This window comes from Grampus griseus, assembly GCF_964374135.1.
Source record: "Grampus griseus genome assembly, chromosome: 5".
In the NCBI taxonomy this organism is placed as follows: Eukaryota; Metazoa; Chordata; class Mammalia; order Artiodactyla; family Delphinidae; genus Grampus; species Grampus griseus.
In genome coordinates this window covers 135,815,944-135,834,265 of record NC_138998.1, presented here as the reverse complement: position 1 = coordinate 135,834,265, position 18,322 = coordinate 135,815,944, and the positions used below count along the sequence as shown (strand labels likewise).

The 18,322-nt window shown below is 43.9% G+C and overlaps 1 protein-coding gene across 3 annotated transcripts in view; it reads right to left on the bottom strand.

Annotated features, from left to right (window-relative positions):
* The window catches only part of DYRK1A (dual specificity tyrosine phosphorylation regulated kinase 1A), a 222,192-nt gene that overhangs the window by 136,952 nt on the left and 66,918 nt on the right, over positions 1–18,322 (bottom strand). The window contains exon 1 of one of the 3 annotated variants that reach the window (XM_082654274.1): positions 6,972–7,103. The exons of the other annotated variants lie outside the window; for them this stretch is intronic. The gene's annotated coding sequence lies outside the window, so the exon portion shown is untranslated. Of the gene's footprint in view, positions 1–6,971; positions 7,104–18,322 lie in introns of those variants that run through there. 3 annotated transcript variants of the gene reach the window in all.

Genomic DNA, 18,322 nt, shown 5'->3' with positions numbered 1-18,322 from the left:
CTATTCTTCTAAGAGGCTAAGAAGACAGGTAAGTGAGCCAACCATTCACTACCAATGAGCTCACACATAAATAGCAACATATTTGAAAACAACAGATCTTCCTATAAAATCAAAAATGCAGGGCTTCCCTGGTGGCGCAGTGGTTGAGAGTCCGCCTGCCGATGTAGGGGACATAGGTTCGTGCCCCGGTCCTGGAAGATCCCACATGTCGCAGAGCAGCTGGGCCCGTGAGCCATGGCCGCTGAGCCTCCGCGTCCGGAGCCTGTGCTCCGCAACGGGAGAGGCCACAACAGTGAGAGGCCCGCGTACCGCCAAAAAAAAAAAAAATGCAATTGTACTCTATTCTCTGTCCCCTCTTCTGTAGAAAGAACAAAGAACCCCCAGACCTGCTTATTCTGAGGCACTGGTTAAGTCATTTATTTTCTCTGCATCCCTTTCCTTCTCTAAAATGAGAAATGAACTACGTCTATGTTTCTCAAAATGTTTCTACTGCATCAGGATTACCTGGAGTCCAAATTAAGAAAGGGGATTCTAGAGTGTCACCCATACCTACAGAAAGAGAAGTATCGGAGCTTGGGAATCCCACAACTTTGACAAGTTCTCCTGAAAACTGTTTGAGACCCATTAGTTCCTCAGGTCTCTACTTGACCTAATTATACGCTAGTTCAAAGAATCCTAGACCTTCCTCTTTTGTCAAACCCATGAAATAAAGAGGAAGATACTGGACAGTAAATGTTTAAATATCACTGCTATCATCCTCCTTGCAACTTCAGTGATTCAAACATTTACTGAAAACCTAACAAGATATTGCGATACTGAATCACAATATCCTAGTATTGCTTGCTGAGGATATGCGCACAAATACATACAAAACGGTCAAGGGGACTGCTAAAACTAAATCCAAGAGCTTAGATTTCAAATACTGTTTACATATAATAGTCAAAGCAATCAAGAATCATGTTTCTATCAGAAAACACCATAGTAAAATAATGTGACCCAAAATTCCTTCACTATTAGAAGTTTAGTTACATTTTTTCTAATCTGACTACATATGTATATACTCTATATACTATGTACTGATAGTCTATTTCAATTTGTACACCATAGTTCAAAAGAGTAATTTGCTCAAAAGAGCAAATATGGAATATAAACTTATTAATTAGTGCAATAAGTTGTCTTTTCAAAGTTCATTTCTGTAAGTTTCTTCCAAAACATTTGAAAGTGTGACAGGCAATGTTTCATAATCCCCCCACCCCCCGATTCTCTTCTTTCAGTGGAAACAGATTTTCAGCCAAACAGCTACCTACTGAAGACCACATATCCCAGCCTCCTTTGCAGCTACATGTGGCCACCTAAGTTCTGACCAATGGGTGTGAACAAAAGTCACATATGCAACTTCCAGGTTTGTCTTTAAAGAGGGGATGTCCTCTCCCCACATCCTGTTCCTGGACTGTGAATGTGGTGAGCAGCTGTCTTGAACTATATAGGAAATGGTGTCCCCTTAAGCATAGAAAAACAAGACAGAAGGAACCAAGGTCCCCTATATCTTGGAGCCACCACAATCAGCCTTAGGCTACTTATATGAGAGAGAAGTAAACTCCTTGTTTAAGCCACTGTATTTAGTCAGAACATAGGTCCAATCTTGTGTTCCAACTAATGCATATAGAAAGATTAAGTTACTAATAAATATTATATAACAGCTACTTACCAGCTCAGTAAAGCTGAAACTCTAATTATAAATTCTTGGGTAATCTCACTACTGAAATTATTGCTACTGTACCAACTTACATTTTACGCTTTTTGCGGAACACCTCATTACAGTATCTCATTTCACATTCTCAAAATCCTGGGCAAGGCAGCGGGTGCTCTGCACATCTGGATACAGGACACTAAAGCTCAGAAGCTACTTTGCCCAAGGTTGCAGAACTAAGGAATGGTGCTCAGGCAGAATGTGGCACACAGGTTCCTCATTCCATCATTCCATGTACATGTACATTTAGCTACACCTGTTATGTGCCAGGCATTGGGGTTACAGAATTATTCCTGTCCAGATGGACCTTACAGTTTAGTGGAGAGAGGGAGTTACATACAATAAATGAGTACGTGTACTTACGCGTACATATGAATAACTGTATAGCAACATTTAGTGATGGCTGTCAAAAAAAGCAGAGTCTGTAAGAATGCATGGCCAAGGAATCTCACTTAGACTGGAGTTTGGGGGAAGGCCTCTGAAGAAGTAGAATTTATGCTGAGACCATAAAGATGAGTATCAATGAAGAAGAGGAAAGAGGGAGAAAGCTATTAAGAAATGTATGTGTGCTATCTCAGTCTTCACAAGAACCCCATGGTAAGTATCATCAACCCCATTTTACAGATGAAAAAACGGATACTTAGCAAAATCACTGTGCCTTAAGTCCACACTGCCAGTGAGTGGCAGGACCTGTTGAGATTCCAGACCTGCCTGACTCAGGAGGCTCTGCCTGGCACCATCTCACAGGCCAATACTCTCTCCACAGTTATCATGCTTCCTCAGCTGCTATCTCTAACTTGCTATCAAGCAGATTTTGGATAGATGTCACAATTTGAGCATCTTCTTACCCAAATGCATGTGCTAAACTGCCAACCTTAACCACAAATACCCATAAAACTTAAAAAAATAATAAACGCTTTCCAGTCGAAATTTTATATACTTAGAGAAATAAGGGGATTATTTAATGAACAGGTATGTTATTTAAAATAGAGGTGATGCTGAAACCAGTTTCATTCCATGTTAAACCAGTTCACTAAGCCCCTCTCCACAAAATCAATTTGAACAAGCAATCCAATTATGGGGAGATAAAACTGAAAATAATTCATCAAGAGTAAAGATACATTTTAAACTATTATGCACTATGTATCAGATATGGGCACACGTCCATCAAACAAACAAAACTTTAACAGTATTACAAACTTTTAAAAGTCACCTTCTAGAAGAGAGGATACATAGCTCTGGGAGAAGAATCAATTGCTGAAAAGCCAAAATGGTTCTGTATTAGCAAAAAGTATGCCTACAAGGAACCACATTATCTTAGATGTTCAATGTACCATAAGTTATCTCCAATAAAGAATTTTAAATTGTTATACAACTCTGGAAGTAGGATTTCAAAGCAAAACCAAAACTTTTTAAAAACATTTAGCTGGTTTATACAATGCAATATTTCCAAGTCATTTTGTTTTCATATACCAAAAAATGAAACTAAGGCTGCCTGTAGCCACTAGGTTAGGAAACAAGACTTGTCTCTTGCCTAATAAGAGCCTTAAATTAATTACTTTAGTCATGTGAAGTCAACATTTCACTTTCACATAACCAATGGTAAACTTTACAGCTCTAGCTTAACATTATAGCACTGACATAAGGCAAGATTTCAAATGATTTCTTTATTTAGAGGCAACTGGGGAGAAATTTTAAGTAATTTAAAATAATTTGATGATTTTTCCAACTAATTAACCACAAATTTTAACCCCTTCCCCCAAAATTTTTAAACCAAAACTGTGCACGCCTTGGGTTATGAATTACTATAATTTCTCTAGCCATCAAAACGTTGCCCATTGTCAAAATGATATATGGTAAGAAGTCCTTCCAAAAGCATAACCACTATATATACATGTAAGGTGCTCACACGAAAGTAATAAAGTCATGCATTTCACCTTACAGGGCAAAGTATGATAGTGTCAAGTTTCAGGTGATCATGTTTGATAGCTTCAAGTAATATCTTTACTTCTAAACAGAAAATACACACAAGTATCTGGAGGTAAAACCACCCAAAAACTCAACAAAAAATAGTGATTCTTAACTCACAGTTTAAATTTACTGATAGTAATACAACAAAATTCTAAGACTACTAAAATTTTGGGAGAGAAAAATCAAGTTCTTTATAAAGACTCTGGAAGTTTTGGGGTTCTGCTGGGTTGAGATAAAGTTTTTCTGGGGGGGGATAAAAAGAGAAACTGCTTGCGGGTGGGGCTGGGTGTGTAGGAAATGTGAAAGTTCTTTGAGACAAGGGAAAAGTGAATGTTAAAGCAAAGAAAATTTGGCACACACCTTACCACAAATAAAGTCACAAATGAAGCCCCCTCTTCTATTAAGCTTATTTTTAAGATCACGTAGAAGGCAATTAATTCCCTTCTCACTCATAATAAAGTTACTTCTATTCAAGTTTTCTCCCCATGACTAGATAGTTGCCAAGCATAAACATGCATGTGAAAACATCCCTGGGCATTCTAAACTTCTAACCTTTTTTTGTTTCGTTTTCAAGTAGTACCCAAGATTCAATACAAATTAGCATCTTCTTTCTTTACATAGTTTCAAAACAAAACATATGCCAAAGGTCACTCTCACCACGTATTATAACAAGTTATCTTAAATTTGGTTTCATGGGGATTTGTAGCTCTACAAAAACCTATGTAAATTCTTTAAATACCAGTTGTTGCACTTACCACACTCCCCACCACAACATCTCTAAGTCATACACACAAAAAAATCTCCATAAATGAAACTAAGGGGCAGACATCAGACAATATTCTAGAGGAAAAAAATTCTAAGGCAGGGGTTTTTTTAACATCTACATTCCCAAACAAGACACTGCATTACAATGGAACATCTTCATTTGTTTTGAATGTTAGTGCCCTTAAAAGAGGCTGGATTAACTCAATTTTTGAATCCCCAGGACACAGTAACTATGTATGTTTGTAAGTTTCCATTGAATTCCACCAAAAAGTCTTTAAAAGAAATGTAAGAAACGATCTTAAACCTAAATTCCATATTCCAAACAAAAACAAGATCTCACTAGATCACTTAGTCCATCTCCCACCCCTACCAATAAGGACCATCCACTCACTTAATTCTATTCAAATCCATAATCTTTTTTAGATTTCAAAGGAGTGAGTCTTCACCTTACAGACACAGGAGTGACCCTTCCTTTCAGGATAATTAACTTCTGAGCTCACACTTCTTATGAACTTTTTATACTCAGTTTTACATTACAACTTGCTGTAGACATTGACAGGACTCAACTTTTTGGCAAGGTCTGAAGTCTAAATGAATTTGGACGGCCACCATAAACATCACTGCTACTCCAAGGCAAATCCTCCAAAAGCGCTGGGTGTACACTTTAAGTGTAAGTCATATGTATACTAAAAATCTTAATCTAACGGAGTGAACTTTTTTCATAACTGCAGTCTCTTTGAAATGATCTTCCGTTTAAAATCTTAGCACCTGAAATTTTAATTCTCTTTCCACATTTATACTCTAGCTGAAAAAAAATTCTCGTAACTTATCAAGATATAAGAAGTTTACAAAACAAAAGCTAAAGGTAATTCCACTGAATTATGAAAACGCCCCCAAAATATTAAATATATCCATTCTTAAATACTTTGTATATGTAAAGTGTAAGGGATCACAGAGAAAATCTTAAGTGTTCAAAGATAAAAAGTAACTAAAAATAACTTTGCACAAAACTTTCTTATGACTCATCAATACTTACATGACTATAATTAAATTTAAGTGTGAACAAAACACACTGAAGAATATTTTTTAATTCCTTCCATTCAAAACTTGTCTACGTAGTTTGACTGGGAGCGGTGGGGGGGGGGCCGGGGGGGCAGAAGCTGACTAGTTAGTTTCATTCAGAGGCCCTCACCTCAACCTTTCCTTTCCGCTTCCGCAAACCACAAAGTTAATTCCATGCAAAACACTATACGTGGACAGAAGCTCTAGGTTAGAATCCTGAGTCATTACACACAGATCGCTCCAAAATTTGCCAGTATTTACAATAATGAGTTATACCCTAGTGATTAAGAGCCCAGGCTGGCTACAGACTCCTGGTCCCAGCTGTATGACCTTGGATGAGTCATCGCTCAGTTTCCTCATCTGTGAAATGGGTAACAGTTCCTACCGGGAGGATAAGCGACTTAATACACATAAGGCCCTGAAGAAAAGTGCCTGGCACTATTCGTCCTAATCTTTAAATCAGTGTGAAAACAATGTTATAAGATGTATTTTCTAACAACTTGGGCGGAATTCAAGAACCAAATGGTGCTGGCATTCAAGTACTGCACCTCGATTACAAGATTCACATCATCCAAGGGTTGGACGACAGGCACAGAGAAGTGGTCAGAGTCACTCACTCACTAATTCTGCCATTTTTTAACTATTTCGGACCCGGGAGGGGCCTTTCGCTAAGTGTGAAGCTATTCAGCAGCTCCGGTGTCTCTAAACGAGAGTGGGTCTGTGCCTATTAACAGACTTGTGAAGTTCCGTTGCAATACCCAGGTATCAATTATAATTTACGCATCCTCAGCCACCAATTCCTCCCGCTGCTAAACAAGTCATCAATCCACCTCGAGTGGCCGGGCTCACTTGCACTCACTGCACAACTTCGGAGCATGCCGAGTGCCCTGGCTCCAGCACACACCCCAAAAGGGCCGCGCGGGGACCGGACTCGCGACCTTCCCCGGCGCCTAGCCCGGCAGCCAGCCCCATTTTCTTAACCCGCGCATTGTCCTTGCGGAGAACCCCGGCCGTTCCCACACTGGTGGGGACCAAGAGGAGGGACGAGGGAGGAGCTGGGGGAAGAGGATGAGGAGGAAGAGGAGGAGGAGGAAGACAACCTCCTCCCCTTCGCTCGGGCGACCAGTGAAGGTCTGGCGCTTTCTCCGGCCCCCAGGCCCCGGCTCCCGGGAGCTCCCGGGAGGCCGCGGCCCCATCTCCCACCCTCCGCAACTTTCCCTCCGCTCGCACCCGCCTCTCCTCCGGGACCGGGCCTGTCGGGCTCCCTCCCCCGGCGGCCGGCCCCGGGCCGCGGCGCCTCCTCCTAAAATGGCAGGTCCCTCCCTCCGCCCGGCCGGCCTCGGCACGGGCCCGGTTGCAGGCCGCGGGGGGAGCCGGGCGCCGGGCCGGGCGGGGCCGCGGCCGGGCCGGGCCGGACACTCACCGGGACGATGGCGGGGCGCTCGCGCCGTTCCCTCCGGTGAGTCTCTGCCTCGGGCTCTCGCCGCTGCGCTCTCGCCGCGGCCTCCGCAGCCAGCGCCGCCCCGGCCTCCTCTCTCCGCCCCCGGCGCTCCCGGCTCCGCGGCCGAGCCGCAGCCTCCTCAGTCTCTCTCCGGCTCGCGGTTCCAGCGGCGCCCGGGGCCGGGGAGGCGACAGCACCCTCCCCAGCAAATACCGCAGTCCCCGGACCCCGACTCCCGGCGGCGGGGCCGCGAGGCCCGGCCCGGCGCGGAGGGCGGCGGCGGCGAGGCCGGGCGCCGAGTCGCGGCCGCTGCCGGTGGCTTCTTCCCGAGGAGGATTTTGTAAATCTCACAAAATGGCGCGCGCTCCAAACCTGCGCAGCGAGAAGCGCCGGGGCCCGAGCGGCGGCGGCGGCGGCGGCGGCTCCTCCGCCAGGAGAGCCCGAACCGCCCGCCCCCGAGTCCCCGCACAGACAGACAGACACACACACTCACACACACACGCACGCACACTCGTCCTCGCACACGCTCACTCACATACACACTCTCTCACACTCACACCGGTCCCGCCCGCTCGCCGGCGGCGGCAGCGGCACCAACAGCAGCAGCAGGAACAGCAGCAGAAGCGGCGGCGGCGGCGGCGCCCGCACCCCCCGCTCGGGGTGTCCGCTCCCTGAGCCCGTCCCGGGCCGCGATCAGCAGCAGCGACGGCAGCAGTCTCCCCGGATCCCCCCGCCGCTCTTGCCGCCGCCACCCCCGCCTCACTCCAATGGGGCTTTTTATTATTATTCGGGCGGGAAGCGAAAGGGTTTAAAAAAAAACCAACCAACAAAATGGCGACGGACCGACCCGGTCGCTATAGCAACTGTCAATCAAAACGCAAAACCCCGGCTGACGTGCTGACGTCCTCCTCCCGCCCCCCGGCCCCAAGCCGGCGGGCGGGGCCTGTTGCTCGGGCAACGGCAGATTCCGTTCCCTCCTTTCCCTCTCCCCCTCCGTCCCCAACCAACCACCCAACCCCCTCAGGTCACGTGAAGGATAAATTCGGAGTTCGGGCCCGCTACGAGTGTCAGAGGAGGGCGCGTGATTCGCTCGGGGGAGGGGAGAAGAGGGGGATGGCCGGGCCGAGGTAGGGAAGGGGAAGAGGAAGGGGGGCGAGGCGGCGGCCCGGCCTGTGCGCGAGCGCCCGCCTCTTCCCCGGCCGCCCAGCCGCGCCCCGCCCCGCTCCCGCCGCGCCAGCCGCGCCCGCGCCGACTGCGGCCCGCAGAGCGCGCGCGGGCCCCGCGCCACCGCCCTCGCAGCCCAGCGCTTCCGCGTCGTGCGCCCGCAGCCCCGCCCGCTCCGGGGGGAGGGGGGCTGGACTCTGAGGCCACGCGGGGACCCGGGGAACCCACCCCTCGCGCGCCCGGGCCGGGGGTTCTCACCTTCATCCCCGGGGAGCGCGCCAGCCGCGCACGTCCGCGGATTTAAGCTGTTCTTCGAAGGGCTCGCGTGCCCCCCTCGCCGGAAAATGCCCACGGAGGCTGCGGCGGGGGGTGGGGAAGAGGCCGCCTCCGCGTTTCAGACATCTCAGGAATTCCGGACGCTTCGCCCGTATTCACGATGCCCCTGCGGCTGACACCTTGATTAAATCCTGTCGCTCGGTCTTTGAGGCGGCCAATGCAAGCGTACAGAAATTATGGACGGAGCCATCATAAAAACTTTAGGCTGTGCAGGCTCTCCCAGGCAATCCCACGGATTTCAACCCCCCCTCCCGCCTTTCCGGGCACAGCCTTCCTTCCCCGTCGGAATTCCCCGAAAATTAATCGTCTTAAGCTGTTACTGTATCTTTGTCCAACTCCCTGATTTCCTTTTTCATGTATCGTCTCAGTTTCCAGATTCTAGATCCGCCCACAATTTATTAATATTCTGGCCTTGGTTTATCTTTGTTTTATCTAGACCTTCTGCCTGACTAAATATTGCGAGGTGTGCTCCCCAGGCATTAAAACCTAGGTATGCTAGTAGCCCTGCTGTGCTGGCTACTGTGTAATTAGTAGACAGCCACTGTCTGAAATTATATTTTGTACCAGTCTAGTAAAATGGCATTTAATATTATGGTAAAAAGGATATTATAGATATTATTTTACTCTTATTCACCAGTTTATGGATTTATTTCTAAGCTTGTTTTTGCAATCTTATGATAATGTTCATATCAATTTTTTCTGAAGCTTAAACCGTTCATAAGTACAGTGGCTGCAGATACAATCTTACAGGTGTAAAGAAAAACAACCCCATGGCCTGTATGGGAGAACAATCTAAAAAAAGAGCGGATGTATGTGTATGTCTAACCGATTCACTTTGCTGTACACCTGAAACTAACACAACATTGTAAATCAACTATACTCCAGTAAATAAAATGTTTTTAATCTTTTAGTACAAATCAAAAGGAAAAACAAGCCCGTTATAAATACTGGTCTCTATCCTGTGTGACTGGAGAAAAGACACTTGAGTTTTTCCAACAAATGTTTCCCTCCTACAGTTATCAGAACCTTGATATACTAAGGCAACCATTCAAATTAGCACAGGCCATGAAAGAAACCAGACTAAACTTAAGATAAGTTAGGCAAAAAGTAGGCAAATAACTTACTTCAGACTGATTCTCATGGTATCAAAAGTTGCCATGACTATCAAAAGTTCTTTTAGAGTGCCGACTTTTTCAAAATTAGTAATGCAGTTAAAGTCCACATTCAACTTGATTGTTTTGAAGGAAGTGGTGAAGAGTGTCCCTATTGAGGGTGAGAGATTGCAATCTTGACTCTGCCCAAACTTACACTTCCACCTATACAACCAACTCCTTCCTCCCTCCTGCTTCTCTTCTCCCTGCTCCCACCGCCAAACCCACCCCCATCCACCACAGTTTCACTTCTATCAGGACACTTAAGCATCTGCAACCTTTAACACTAAATTAAATTTGACTCAATTTTTTATTGCTGGTGGGACTTCCCTGGTGGCACAGTGGTTAAGAATCCGCCTGCCAATGCAGAGAACATGGGTTTGAGCCCTGATCCGGGAAGATCCCACATGCTGCAGAGCAACTAAGCCTGCGAGCCACAACTACTGAGCCCGTGAGCCACAACTGCTGAAGCTCGTGCTCTGCAACAAGAGAAGCCACCGCAATGAGAAGCCCGTGCACCACAATGAAGAGTAGCCCCCGCTCACCGCAACCAGAGAAAGCCTTTGCGCAGCAATGAAGACCCAACGCAGCCAAAAATAAAAACAAATAAATTTATTTTTAAAAAATGTTTATTGCTGGTAATGAAGGAAACTTGCATAAGTAGTCTTCTAGATAACCTGAAAAGAATATGACAGTGTCTCAAGAAATGTGCCCTTGTCTTCAGTCAAGTCCACCTAGAAGGTTATCAGGGTGAAGCAGAATCTTGAGCTTATAATCATGCAGTAATAGCAGGCATTGCTGGTCTTCATATCAAGAAGGCTGCACCCTTTCTCCCCTCCACCCCACCGCCACCACCATCCCTCCTCCCAGTATGACAGCCTTAAACAACGTTGATCAATAAACTGTCATGTCCAGGTTGGAATGCCGTAAAATGGTTTTATACAGGCTTCATCTAAAAAGTAACCTGTGAATTATGCTGATCCCAAACACGTGAACACATGTAGGCAGGAAGGACCCTGGTACAGATGCCAGTTGAGTCTTGACCAGGTTCAGTGATTAAATCCTTGCTCTCATCTGAGAATCTTCCCATCAGGTCCACAGACAGATGTATTACAAATATATCTAGTCATAGAAATTAACATCTACAAGCAAAGACCCCCAAATCACAGATGGTTACAGCCTGCACATACCCAGCACATTCTAGGGTATCTCTAAACCTCAGCAACATTACCTCCCCATTATACCAGTGAGAAATCAAGTCCTGAATAATTAAATAACTTTCCCAAGGTCATACCACCAGTAAGTGGTAAAGCCAAGATTTAAACTCATGTGTAATTGCAAAGCCTATGTTCTTTCCACCACACCAAAATGATGCAAGATTATTTGGAGAGCGGGTTTTTACAGAGGTAATCAAGATAAGGTCATTGGAGTGAGCCGTAATCCAATGACTGGTGTCCTTATAAAAAGGTAAAATTTGAACACACAGACACACACAGGGAAGATGATGTGAAGACACAGGGAGAACTCCACGTACACCTGAGGCTGCCAGAAACTGGTAGAGAGGCTTGGAACAAGATTCCGTTTTGGAGTTCTACCCTCCAGAACTGTGAGACAATACATTTCTGTTGTCAAAGCCACCTGGTTGGTGATACTTTGTTATGGCAGTCCCGGCAGACTGATACACCGATCTAAGTCAAGATGCCAGGGGTTTTCTTGCTGGTTTCCAAATCTGCTCATGACCACTCTTGGTGGTGTACCATACTAAGCCCAAAAGTTCAGCAGTTGGAACCCCACTGGGAGTTATAACCCAAACATTCCAAGGATAAACAAGCTAACCAAAAATCCTATCTTTGCGCCTCATACCAGGTGACAAGGTGCACAATTTACAATTCATGCCTGGACAGTGGTGAGGACACCCTTGCTCTTCTCACAGACTTCTGAGTGAAAGTTCTTGATTGTTCCCTCATACAAGCTTTATTGTTTGTTCTGATTTTATAAGTAATTCATGTATATCAAACAGATTTTAAAAAAACAAACTAAATTAAAACAAGAGAGGGGGCTTCCCTGGTGGTGCAGTGGTTGAGAGTCCGCCTGCGGATGCAGGGGACACAGGATCGTGCCCCGGTCCGGGAAGATCCCACATGCCGCCGAGAGGCTGGGCCCGTGAGCCATGGCCGCTGAGCCTGCGCGTCTGGAGCCTGTGCTCCGCAACGGGAGAGGCCACAACAGTGAGAGGCCCGCGTACCGCAAAAAAAAAAAAAAAAAAAAGAGAGGGGCCTTATTTAAGCTGACAAATGTAGTATGCTGAATGGACCGAAAAGTTAACACTCAGTTCTCTACAGTGGAGGTCCAAAGCCAAAAAATAAAAATAATATATGGTCATTACAGACAGTTTTACAATATGGAAAAAAATAGAGGTAAAGATTATTCATAGATACCACCCAGAGGTAAACCTTGTTATTAGCTTCATACTGGAATAAGTCCTCCCAGATTTTCTTAGGGAGACACGAGCTCACACACACACATACAACATACAGAGGTACATTTTATGCCTTTTGCCTTTTTTACTTAGTTATGTTGTGACCAAATTTTTGTGTTAATCAATTGAAATTTAGATAATTATTTTAAAAACTACAAGTATTCCATCAGGTGAACGAACCATAATTAATTTAATTGCTCCTCTAGTTTTTTTTTAAGGAAGTTTTCTTCTTTGTTTGTTATTACAAATAAAGTTGCATAAACAGCCCATATATACATTTTACATACCTGTCTAGTTATTTCCTTAGTATAAAGGCATGTATCCTTAAAAGGCTTGATTCATGTTGTGAACATATCCCACAGAAATGATTTCACCGATTTGCACTCCTAAAAGTAGTATGTGAGAATGGCTTTTTCCCACACTCTACCACACCCTCTTGTTTTATTTATTTATTTATTTATTTTTCATTTTAACATCTTTATTGGAGTATAATTGCTTTACAATGGTATGTTAGTTTCAGCTTCACAACAAAATGAATCAGTTATATATATACATATGTTCCCATATCTATTCCCGCTTGCGTCTCCCTCCCTCCCACCCTCCCTATCCCACCCCTCCAGGCGGTCACAAAGCACCGAACTGATCTCCCTGTGCTATGCGGCTGCTTCCCACTAGCTATCTACCTTATGTTTGGTAGTGTATATATGTCCATGCCTCTCTCTCGCTTTGTCACAGTTTACCCTTCCCCCTCCCCATATCCTCAAGTCCATTCTCTAGTAAGTCTGTGTCTTTATTCCTGTTTCACCCCTAGGTTCTTCATGACATTTTTTTTTCTTAAATTCTATATATATGTGTTAGCATACGGTATTTGTCTCTCTCTTTCTGACTTACTTCACTCTGTATGACAGACTCTAGGTCTATCCACCCCATTAAAAATAGCTCAATTTCATTTCTTTTTATGGCTGAGTAATATTCCATTGTATATATGTGCCACATCTTCTTTATCCATTCATCCGATGATGGACACTCAGGTTGTTTCCATCTCCGAGCTATTGTAAATAGAGCTGCAATGAACATTTTGGTACATGACTCTTTTTGAATTATGGTCTTCTCAGGGTATATGCCCAGTAGTGGGATTGCTGGGTCATATGGTAGTTCTACTTGTAGTTTTTTAAGGAACCTCCATACTGTTCTCCACAGTGGCTGTATCAATTTACATTCCCACCAACAGTGTAAGAGGGTTCCCTTTTCTCCACACCCTCTCCAGCATTTATTGTTTGTAGATTTTTTGATGATGGCCATTCTGACTGGTGTGAGATGATATCTCATTGTAGTTTTGATTTGCATTTCTCTAATGATTAGTGACGTTGAGCATTCTTTCATGTGTTTGTTGGCAGTCTGTATATCTTCTTTGGAGAAATGTCTGTTTAGGTCTTCTGCCCATTTTTGGATTGGGTTGTTTGTTTTTTTGTTATTAAGCTGCATGAGCTGCTTATAAATTTTGGAGATTAATCCTTTGTCAGTTGCTTCATTTGCAAATATTTTCTCCCATTCTGAGGGTTGTCTTTTGGTCTTGTTTATGGTTTCCTTTGCTGCGCAAAAGCTTTTAAGTTTCATTAGGTCCCATTTGTTTATTTTTGTTTTTATTTCCATTTCTCTAGGAGGTGGGTCAAAAAGGACCTTGCTGTGATTTATGTCTTAGAGTGTCCTGCCTATGTTTTCCTCTAAGAGTTTGATAGTTTCTGGCCTTACAGTTAGGTCTTTAAGCCACCTTGAGCTTATCTTTGTGCATGGTGTTAGGGAGTGATTCAATCTCATACTTTTACATGTAGCTGTCCAGTTTTCCCAGCACCACTTATTGAAGAGGCTGTCCTTTCTCTACTGTACATTCCTGCCTCCTTTATCAAAGATAAGGTGACCATATGTGCGTGGGTTTATCTCTGGGCTTTCTATCCTGTTCCATTGATCTATATTTCTGTTTTTGTGCCAGTACCATACTGTCTTGATTACTGTAGCTTTGTAGTATAGTCTGAAGTCAGGGAGCCTGATTCCTCCAGCTCCGTTTTTCGTTCTCAAGATTGCTTTGGCTATTCGGGGTCTTTTGTGTTTCCATACAAATTGTGAAATTTTTTGTTCTAGTTCTGTGAAAAATGCCCGTGGTAGTTTCATGGGGATTGCATTGGGTAGTAGAGTCATTTTCACAATGTTGATTCTTCCAATCCAAGAACATGGTATATCTCTCCATCTATTTGTATCATCTTTAATTTTTTTCATCAGTGTCTTATAATTTTCTGCATACAGGTCTTTTGTCTCCTTAGGTAGGTTTATTCCTAGATATTTTATTCTTTTTGTTGCAGTGGTAAATGGGAGTGTTTTCTTGATTTCACTTTCAGATTTTTCATCCTTAGTGTATAGGAATGCCAGAGATTTCTGTGCATTAATTTTGTATCCTGCTACTTTACCAAATTCATTGATTAGCTCTAGTAGTTTTCTGGTAGCATCTTTAGGATTCTCTATGTATAGTATCATGTCATCTGCAAACAGTGACAGTTTTACTTCTTCTTTTCCGATTTGGACTCCTTTTATTTCCTTTTCTTCTCTGATTGCTGTGGCTAAAACTTCCAATTTGCATTTCTTTGACCATTTAGTATCTTCTTTGTATATATGTATATATATGTTTATTAGCTATTTGTGCTCTGCTTGTGTATATCCTATGCCTATTTGGGGGAAAAGGAAATATAAACTGTCATATATATTGATTTTATTTTTTATCGATTTCTTTTTTTTTTTAGTTACTGCAAAGAATAAGGAGGAGGAGAAAAAGAAAGGAGGAAGGGAGGAGGGGATGAAGGAGGAGGTGGAGGAGAGAGGGAAGAAAGGGGGGAGGAGAAAGGAAGAAAAGAAAACTGGCAGGCCGTATGCTGTTGTTAGGCTAGTGTATGATATCAACACCAGACATTCATCACCACAGTCAATTTACCTGTGGCCATCTCTCCTTGGATCTAGCCCAGACTTCTTTCCTGCTCTCAGCCTCACTGCCCTCAGCATCCCTGCCTCCTCTTGAACAGCCACTGGGACCAAGTGCTCTGCTGCCATTATCCTAGCATCAATAAGGTTGCCTACAAGGTTGTTTATCCCAAGGTGGGGTTCTAATGCTGTCATTTTTTAGAAGGAGGACAATACAATATTCATTACTTTCCTAACCTGTAAGAATGTTTACCAGTATTATTTCATGAATTATCATTAACATTTTCTTTTTCTGTGACATCAAGATAAAGGTTGAATAGAAAATGTGAAATTGTGGATTAAACTGGATATTTGCACTGTTTGGAAATACCTTGAAACAGTATTTTGCAACATTTTGGCAAGACTTGAAAAGAACTACAATTTAATATATTGATTCATATATATATATATATATATATATATATATATATATAAATACCTTCCTTGAAATTAACAGGTTGAGGAAAAATACCCTAATGAAACTGTGAAAAACAATTAAGTACATGGAATTAAAACTAAGTAGGAGGCACAGAGATCTACAAAAGCCACTTACTTCAATGGTTCATTAGCTCAACAGTTTTGGAGAACTTTGGCTATTTTCTTGGCGCTTTAATGTAGGTATGTTAGTGGACATCATTTAATATTCCTACAGTGTTTTTTGGTATGTCCATTTCCTGCTATTTTCCAGTGTTTGCTTCAATTCAGTGCAAAAGATATTTATGTGGGTATAGCAGTGGTATTACTTTATTACATTGTATTTGCATGTCTAAACTATACGTGCTTTTAGGGCAAGGTTCCTATATTTTCATCATTATATCACCATATCTGGCATACCATAAATGCTGTTTTGCTTTGTATTGTTAAATGAATGATGATCTACTGCTATTTCCTTCCTATTTCCCTACGTGAGGTTTTTGGCAATTGTAAAACTTTATGAGAAACTGTCCATTGATTTGTATAGAAGTGGGAAATGTTCTCTTCTGATCTTAAAATGGATAGAATTTCTCTAGTGCCAGAGGAAAGATTGTTGCAGGGCAAAACTGGAAGAAGAAGATTCCACTGAAGAGATACAGTAATGTTAGCGATTACCATGGAGCTAGTTCTATTTCATCAGTGTTTCTCAAACCAGTGTTCCTGCACAGTCCACAGCTCACCCCAAGTACCTCCAGTCTGAGAAATCATAGATTAGGGCATTCTCATTGGACAGGGGTTTAGGCAGGAATTCTGTGTGGCTGAGTCTTTTAGCTTCTATATCCCAAACACAAAAATAACAGCCTTCTGTCTGCTTGTACTATTAGCAGCTTAAGGGCAGAATCAAATAGCCAAACCATTTGTGAAGGTCAACAAAAACGCCTGTCCTTTCCCATGTCTGAAAGCAATTCCAGAATTTTTTTTTTTTTTTTTTTGCGGTACGCGGGCCTCTCACTGTTGTGGCCTCTCCCATTGCGGAGCACAGGCTCCGGACGCGCAGGCTCAGCGGCCATGGCTCACGGGCCTAGCCGCTCCGTGGCATGTGGGATCTTCCCGGACCGGGGCACGAACCCGCGTCCCCTGCATCGGCAGGCGGACTCTCAACCACTGCGCCACCAGACAAGCCCAATTCCAGAATTTTAAAAGCAAAAATTATTTATTATGTTTCCTTTTTAAATCTATAACATGAAGAGTATAAAGACTAAGACCAAAGGAACCACTAATCCCATTATAATGACTGTTTATTTTAAAAATAAAAACAGTTCAAGCTTATGGTTTGAAAACCCAAACAGAACAGAAAAGAATGACATAAAGAGTAAAAGCCCCCTCCCAGCCTCTTAGCTTGTTCCTCCTTCCCCCTCCTCCTCAGGGCTGCAGAGGACTCTTTCTCAAATTCAGTATAATATCACCTGTAAACACCTAAAGGGCTCTCACTGCTTTGGGGATAACACTCCTACTCCTCAGTTTGTCACCCAATCCTCTCACGATCTGACCCTCAGGCCTCCTTGGTAGAGGCATCCCCAACTGAGGCCCCCATAACACTGTTCTCTCTTTTGGAAGGTCTCATTCCCTCATCAAAGCATTTCTCTTCCTGCATCTTCATTATAGGTTTCCTTTTCCGTCTGCCAGGAGGAAAGGAAGCTCTTCAAGGGCAGAGGCCTAGCTCACTTGGCTTTTTTTTAACCCCCAGTGCTTGAAATATACTGGCAACCAAGTAGATGTTTTTGTAAGAATGGAGTCACCATCGAATTGCAAAACAGCTGAAACCAGGAAATGGTTAAAAACAAGAGAAGCCCACTTCACTCTGGGCTTGAAAGGGGGTGGCCATCTGCTTCCGGCCTTCCTCTCTGTCCCACGGTGGATGCAGGCTTCCTGCAGATTGGGAGGGAGCCTGCGTGGGAGAGTTATAAACCCAAAGGTGTTTTCAGGGAGGTGGGTCAATATATGGGACCCGCTTACTTGCTTTGCTAGAAAGGCCAGGTGGGGAGGGTCCCCCAGGAGTGCAGCTGCGAGTCGCTCACTGGAATATGATGCTGGGCAACTTCTTGGAGCCAAAAGGGAACCTGACATTTCATTTCAGTGCGCCAAGCCCAAACAGACTAGGCAAGGATTCGGGGTGGATGCCAGAAACAGGGATAATTTCCTGGGCTATGTGCTTTCCAGCTAGACAGATAGAGCGGAGGCTCAAAACCCAGTGTTCTGGAGGTCTGAGTTGACAGGGTCGAAGGTATATATGAGACAAGAGGGATAATGTGGCAGGTATAGTCATTCAGACCGCCAGGGACGGGGGCCCTGTCCTGAGCAGAAGGCACCTGAGACATCATGGAATCCTAGGATGGTAGAGTGGGAAGGAGCCCCGCCCTCACCTGTCAGACCCCTAATCGTGAAGTCGCTGCTATGGCATAGAAAGGACACACAGGAGACCTTACCTGTTAGCTGTACTGCGACATTCTGTTCACATTAGTCATTGGGGACATTTTCATTGCCTTGCAGTGAAGCAGGGCACAGGCAAAGTCCTGTGAGTCTGGACTTTCAAGAAGGGACTGCTGACCTTAACAGAGTAATAATAGCAACTGGAAAAGTGAGTGGTTGTAGGGACTGTGAACGTGAGCCTCTGGTCCAGCTCCACTACCTCCCAGCTGTAGGAACTTGGGTGGTTTACTTAACCTCTCTGAATCTGTTCTCTCATTTTATTCAATTTTATTTATTTATTTTTAGGTATGTGT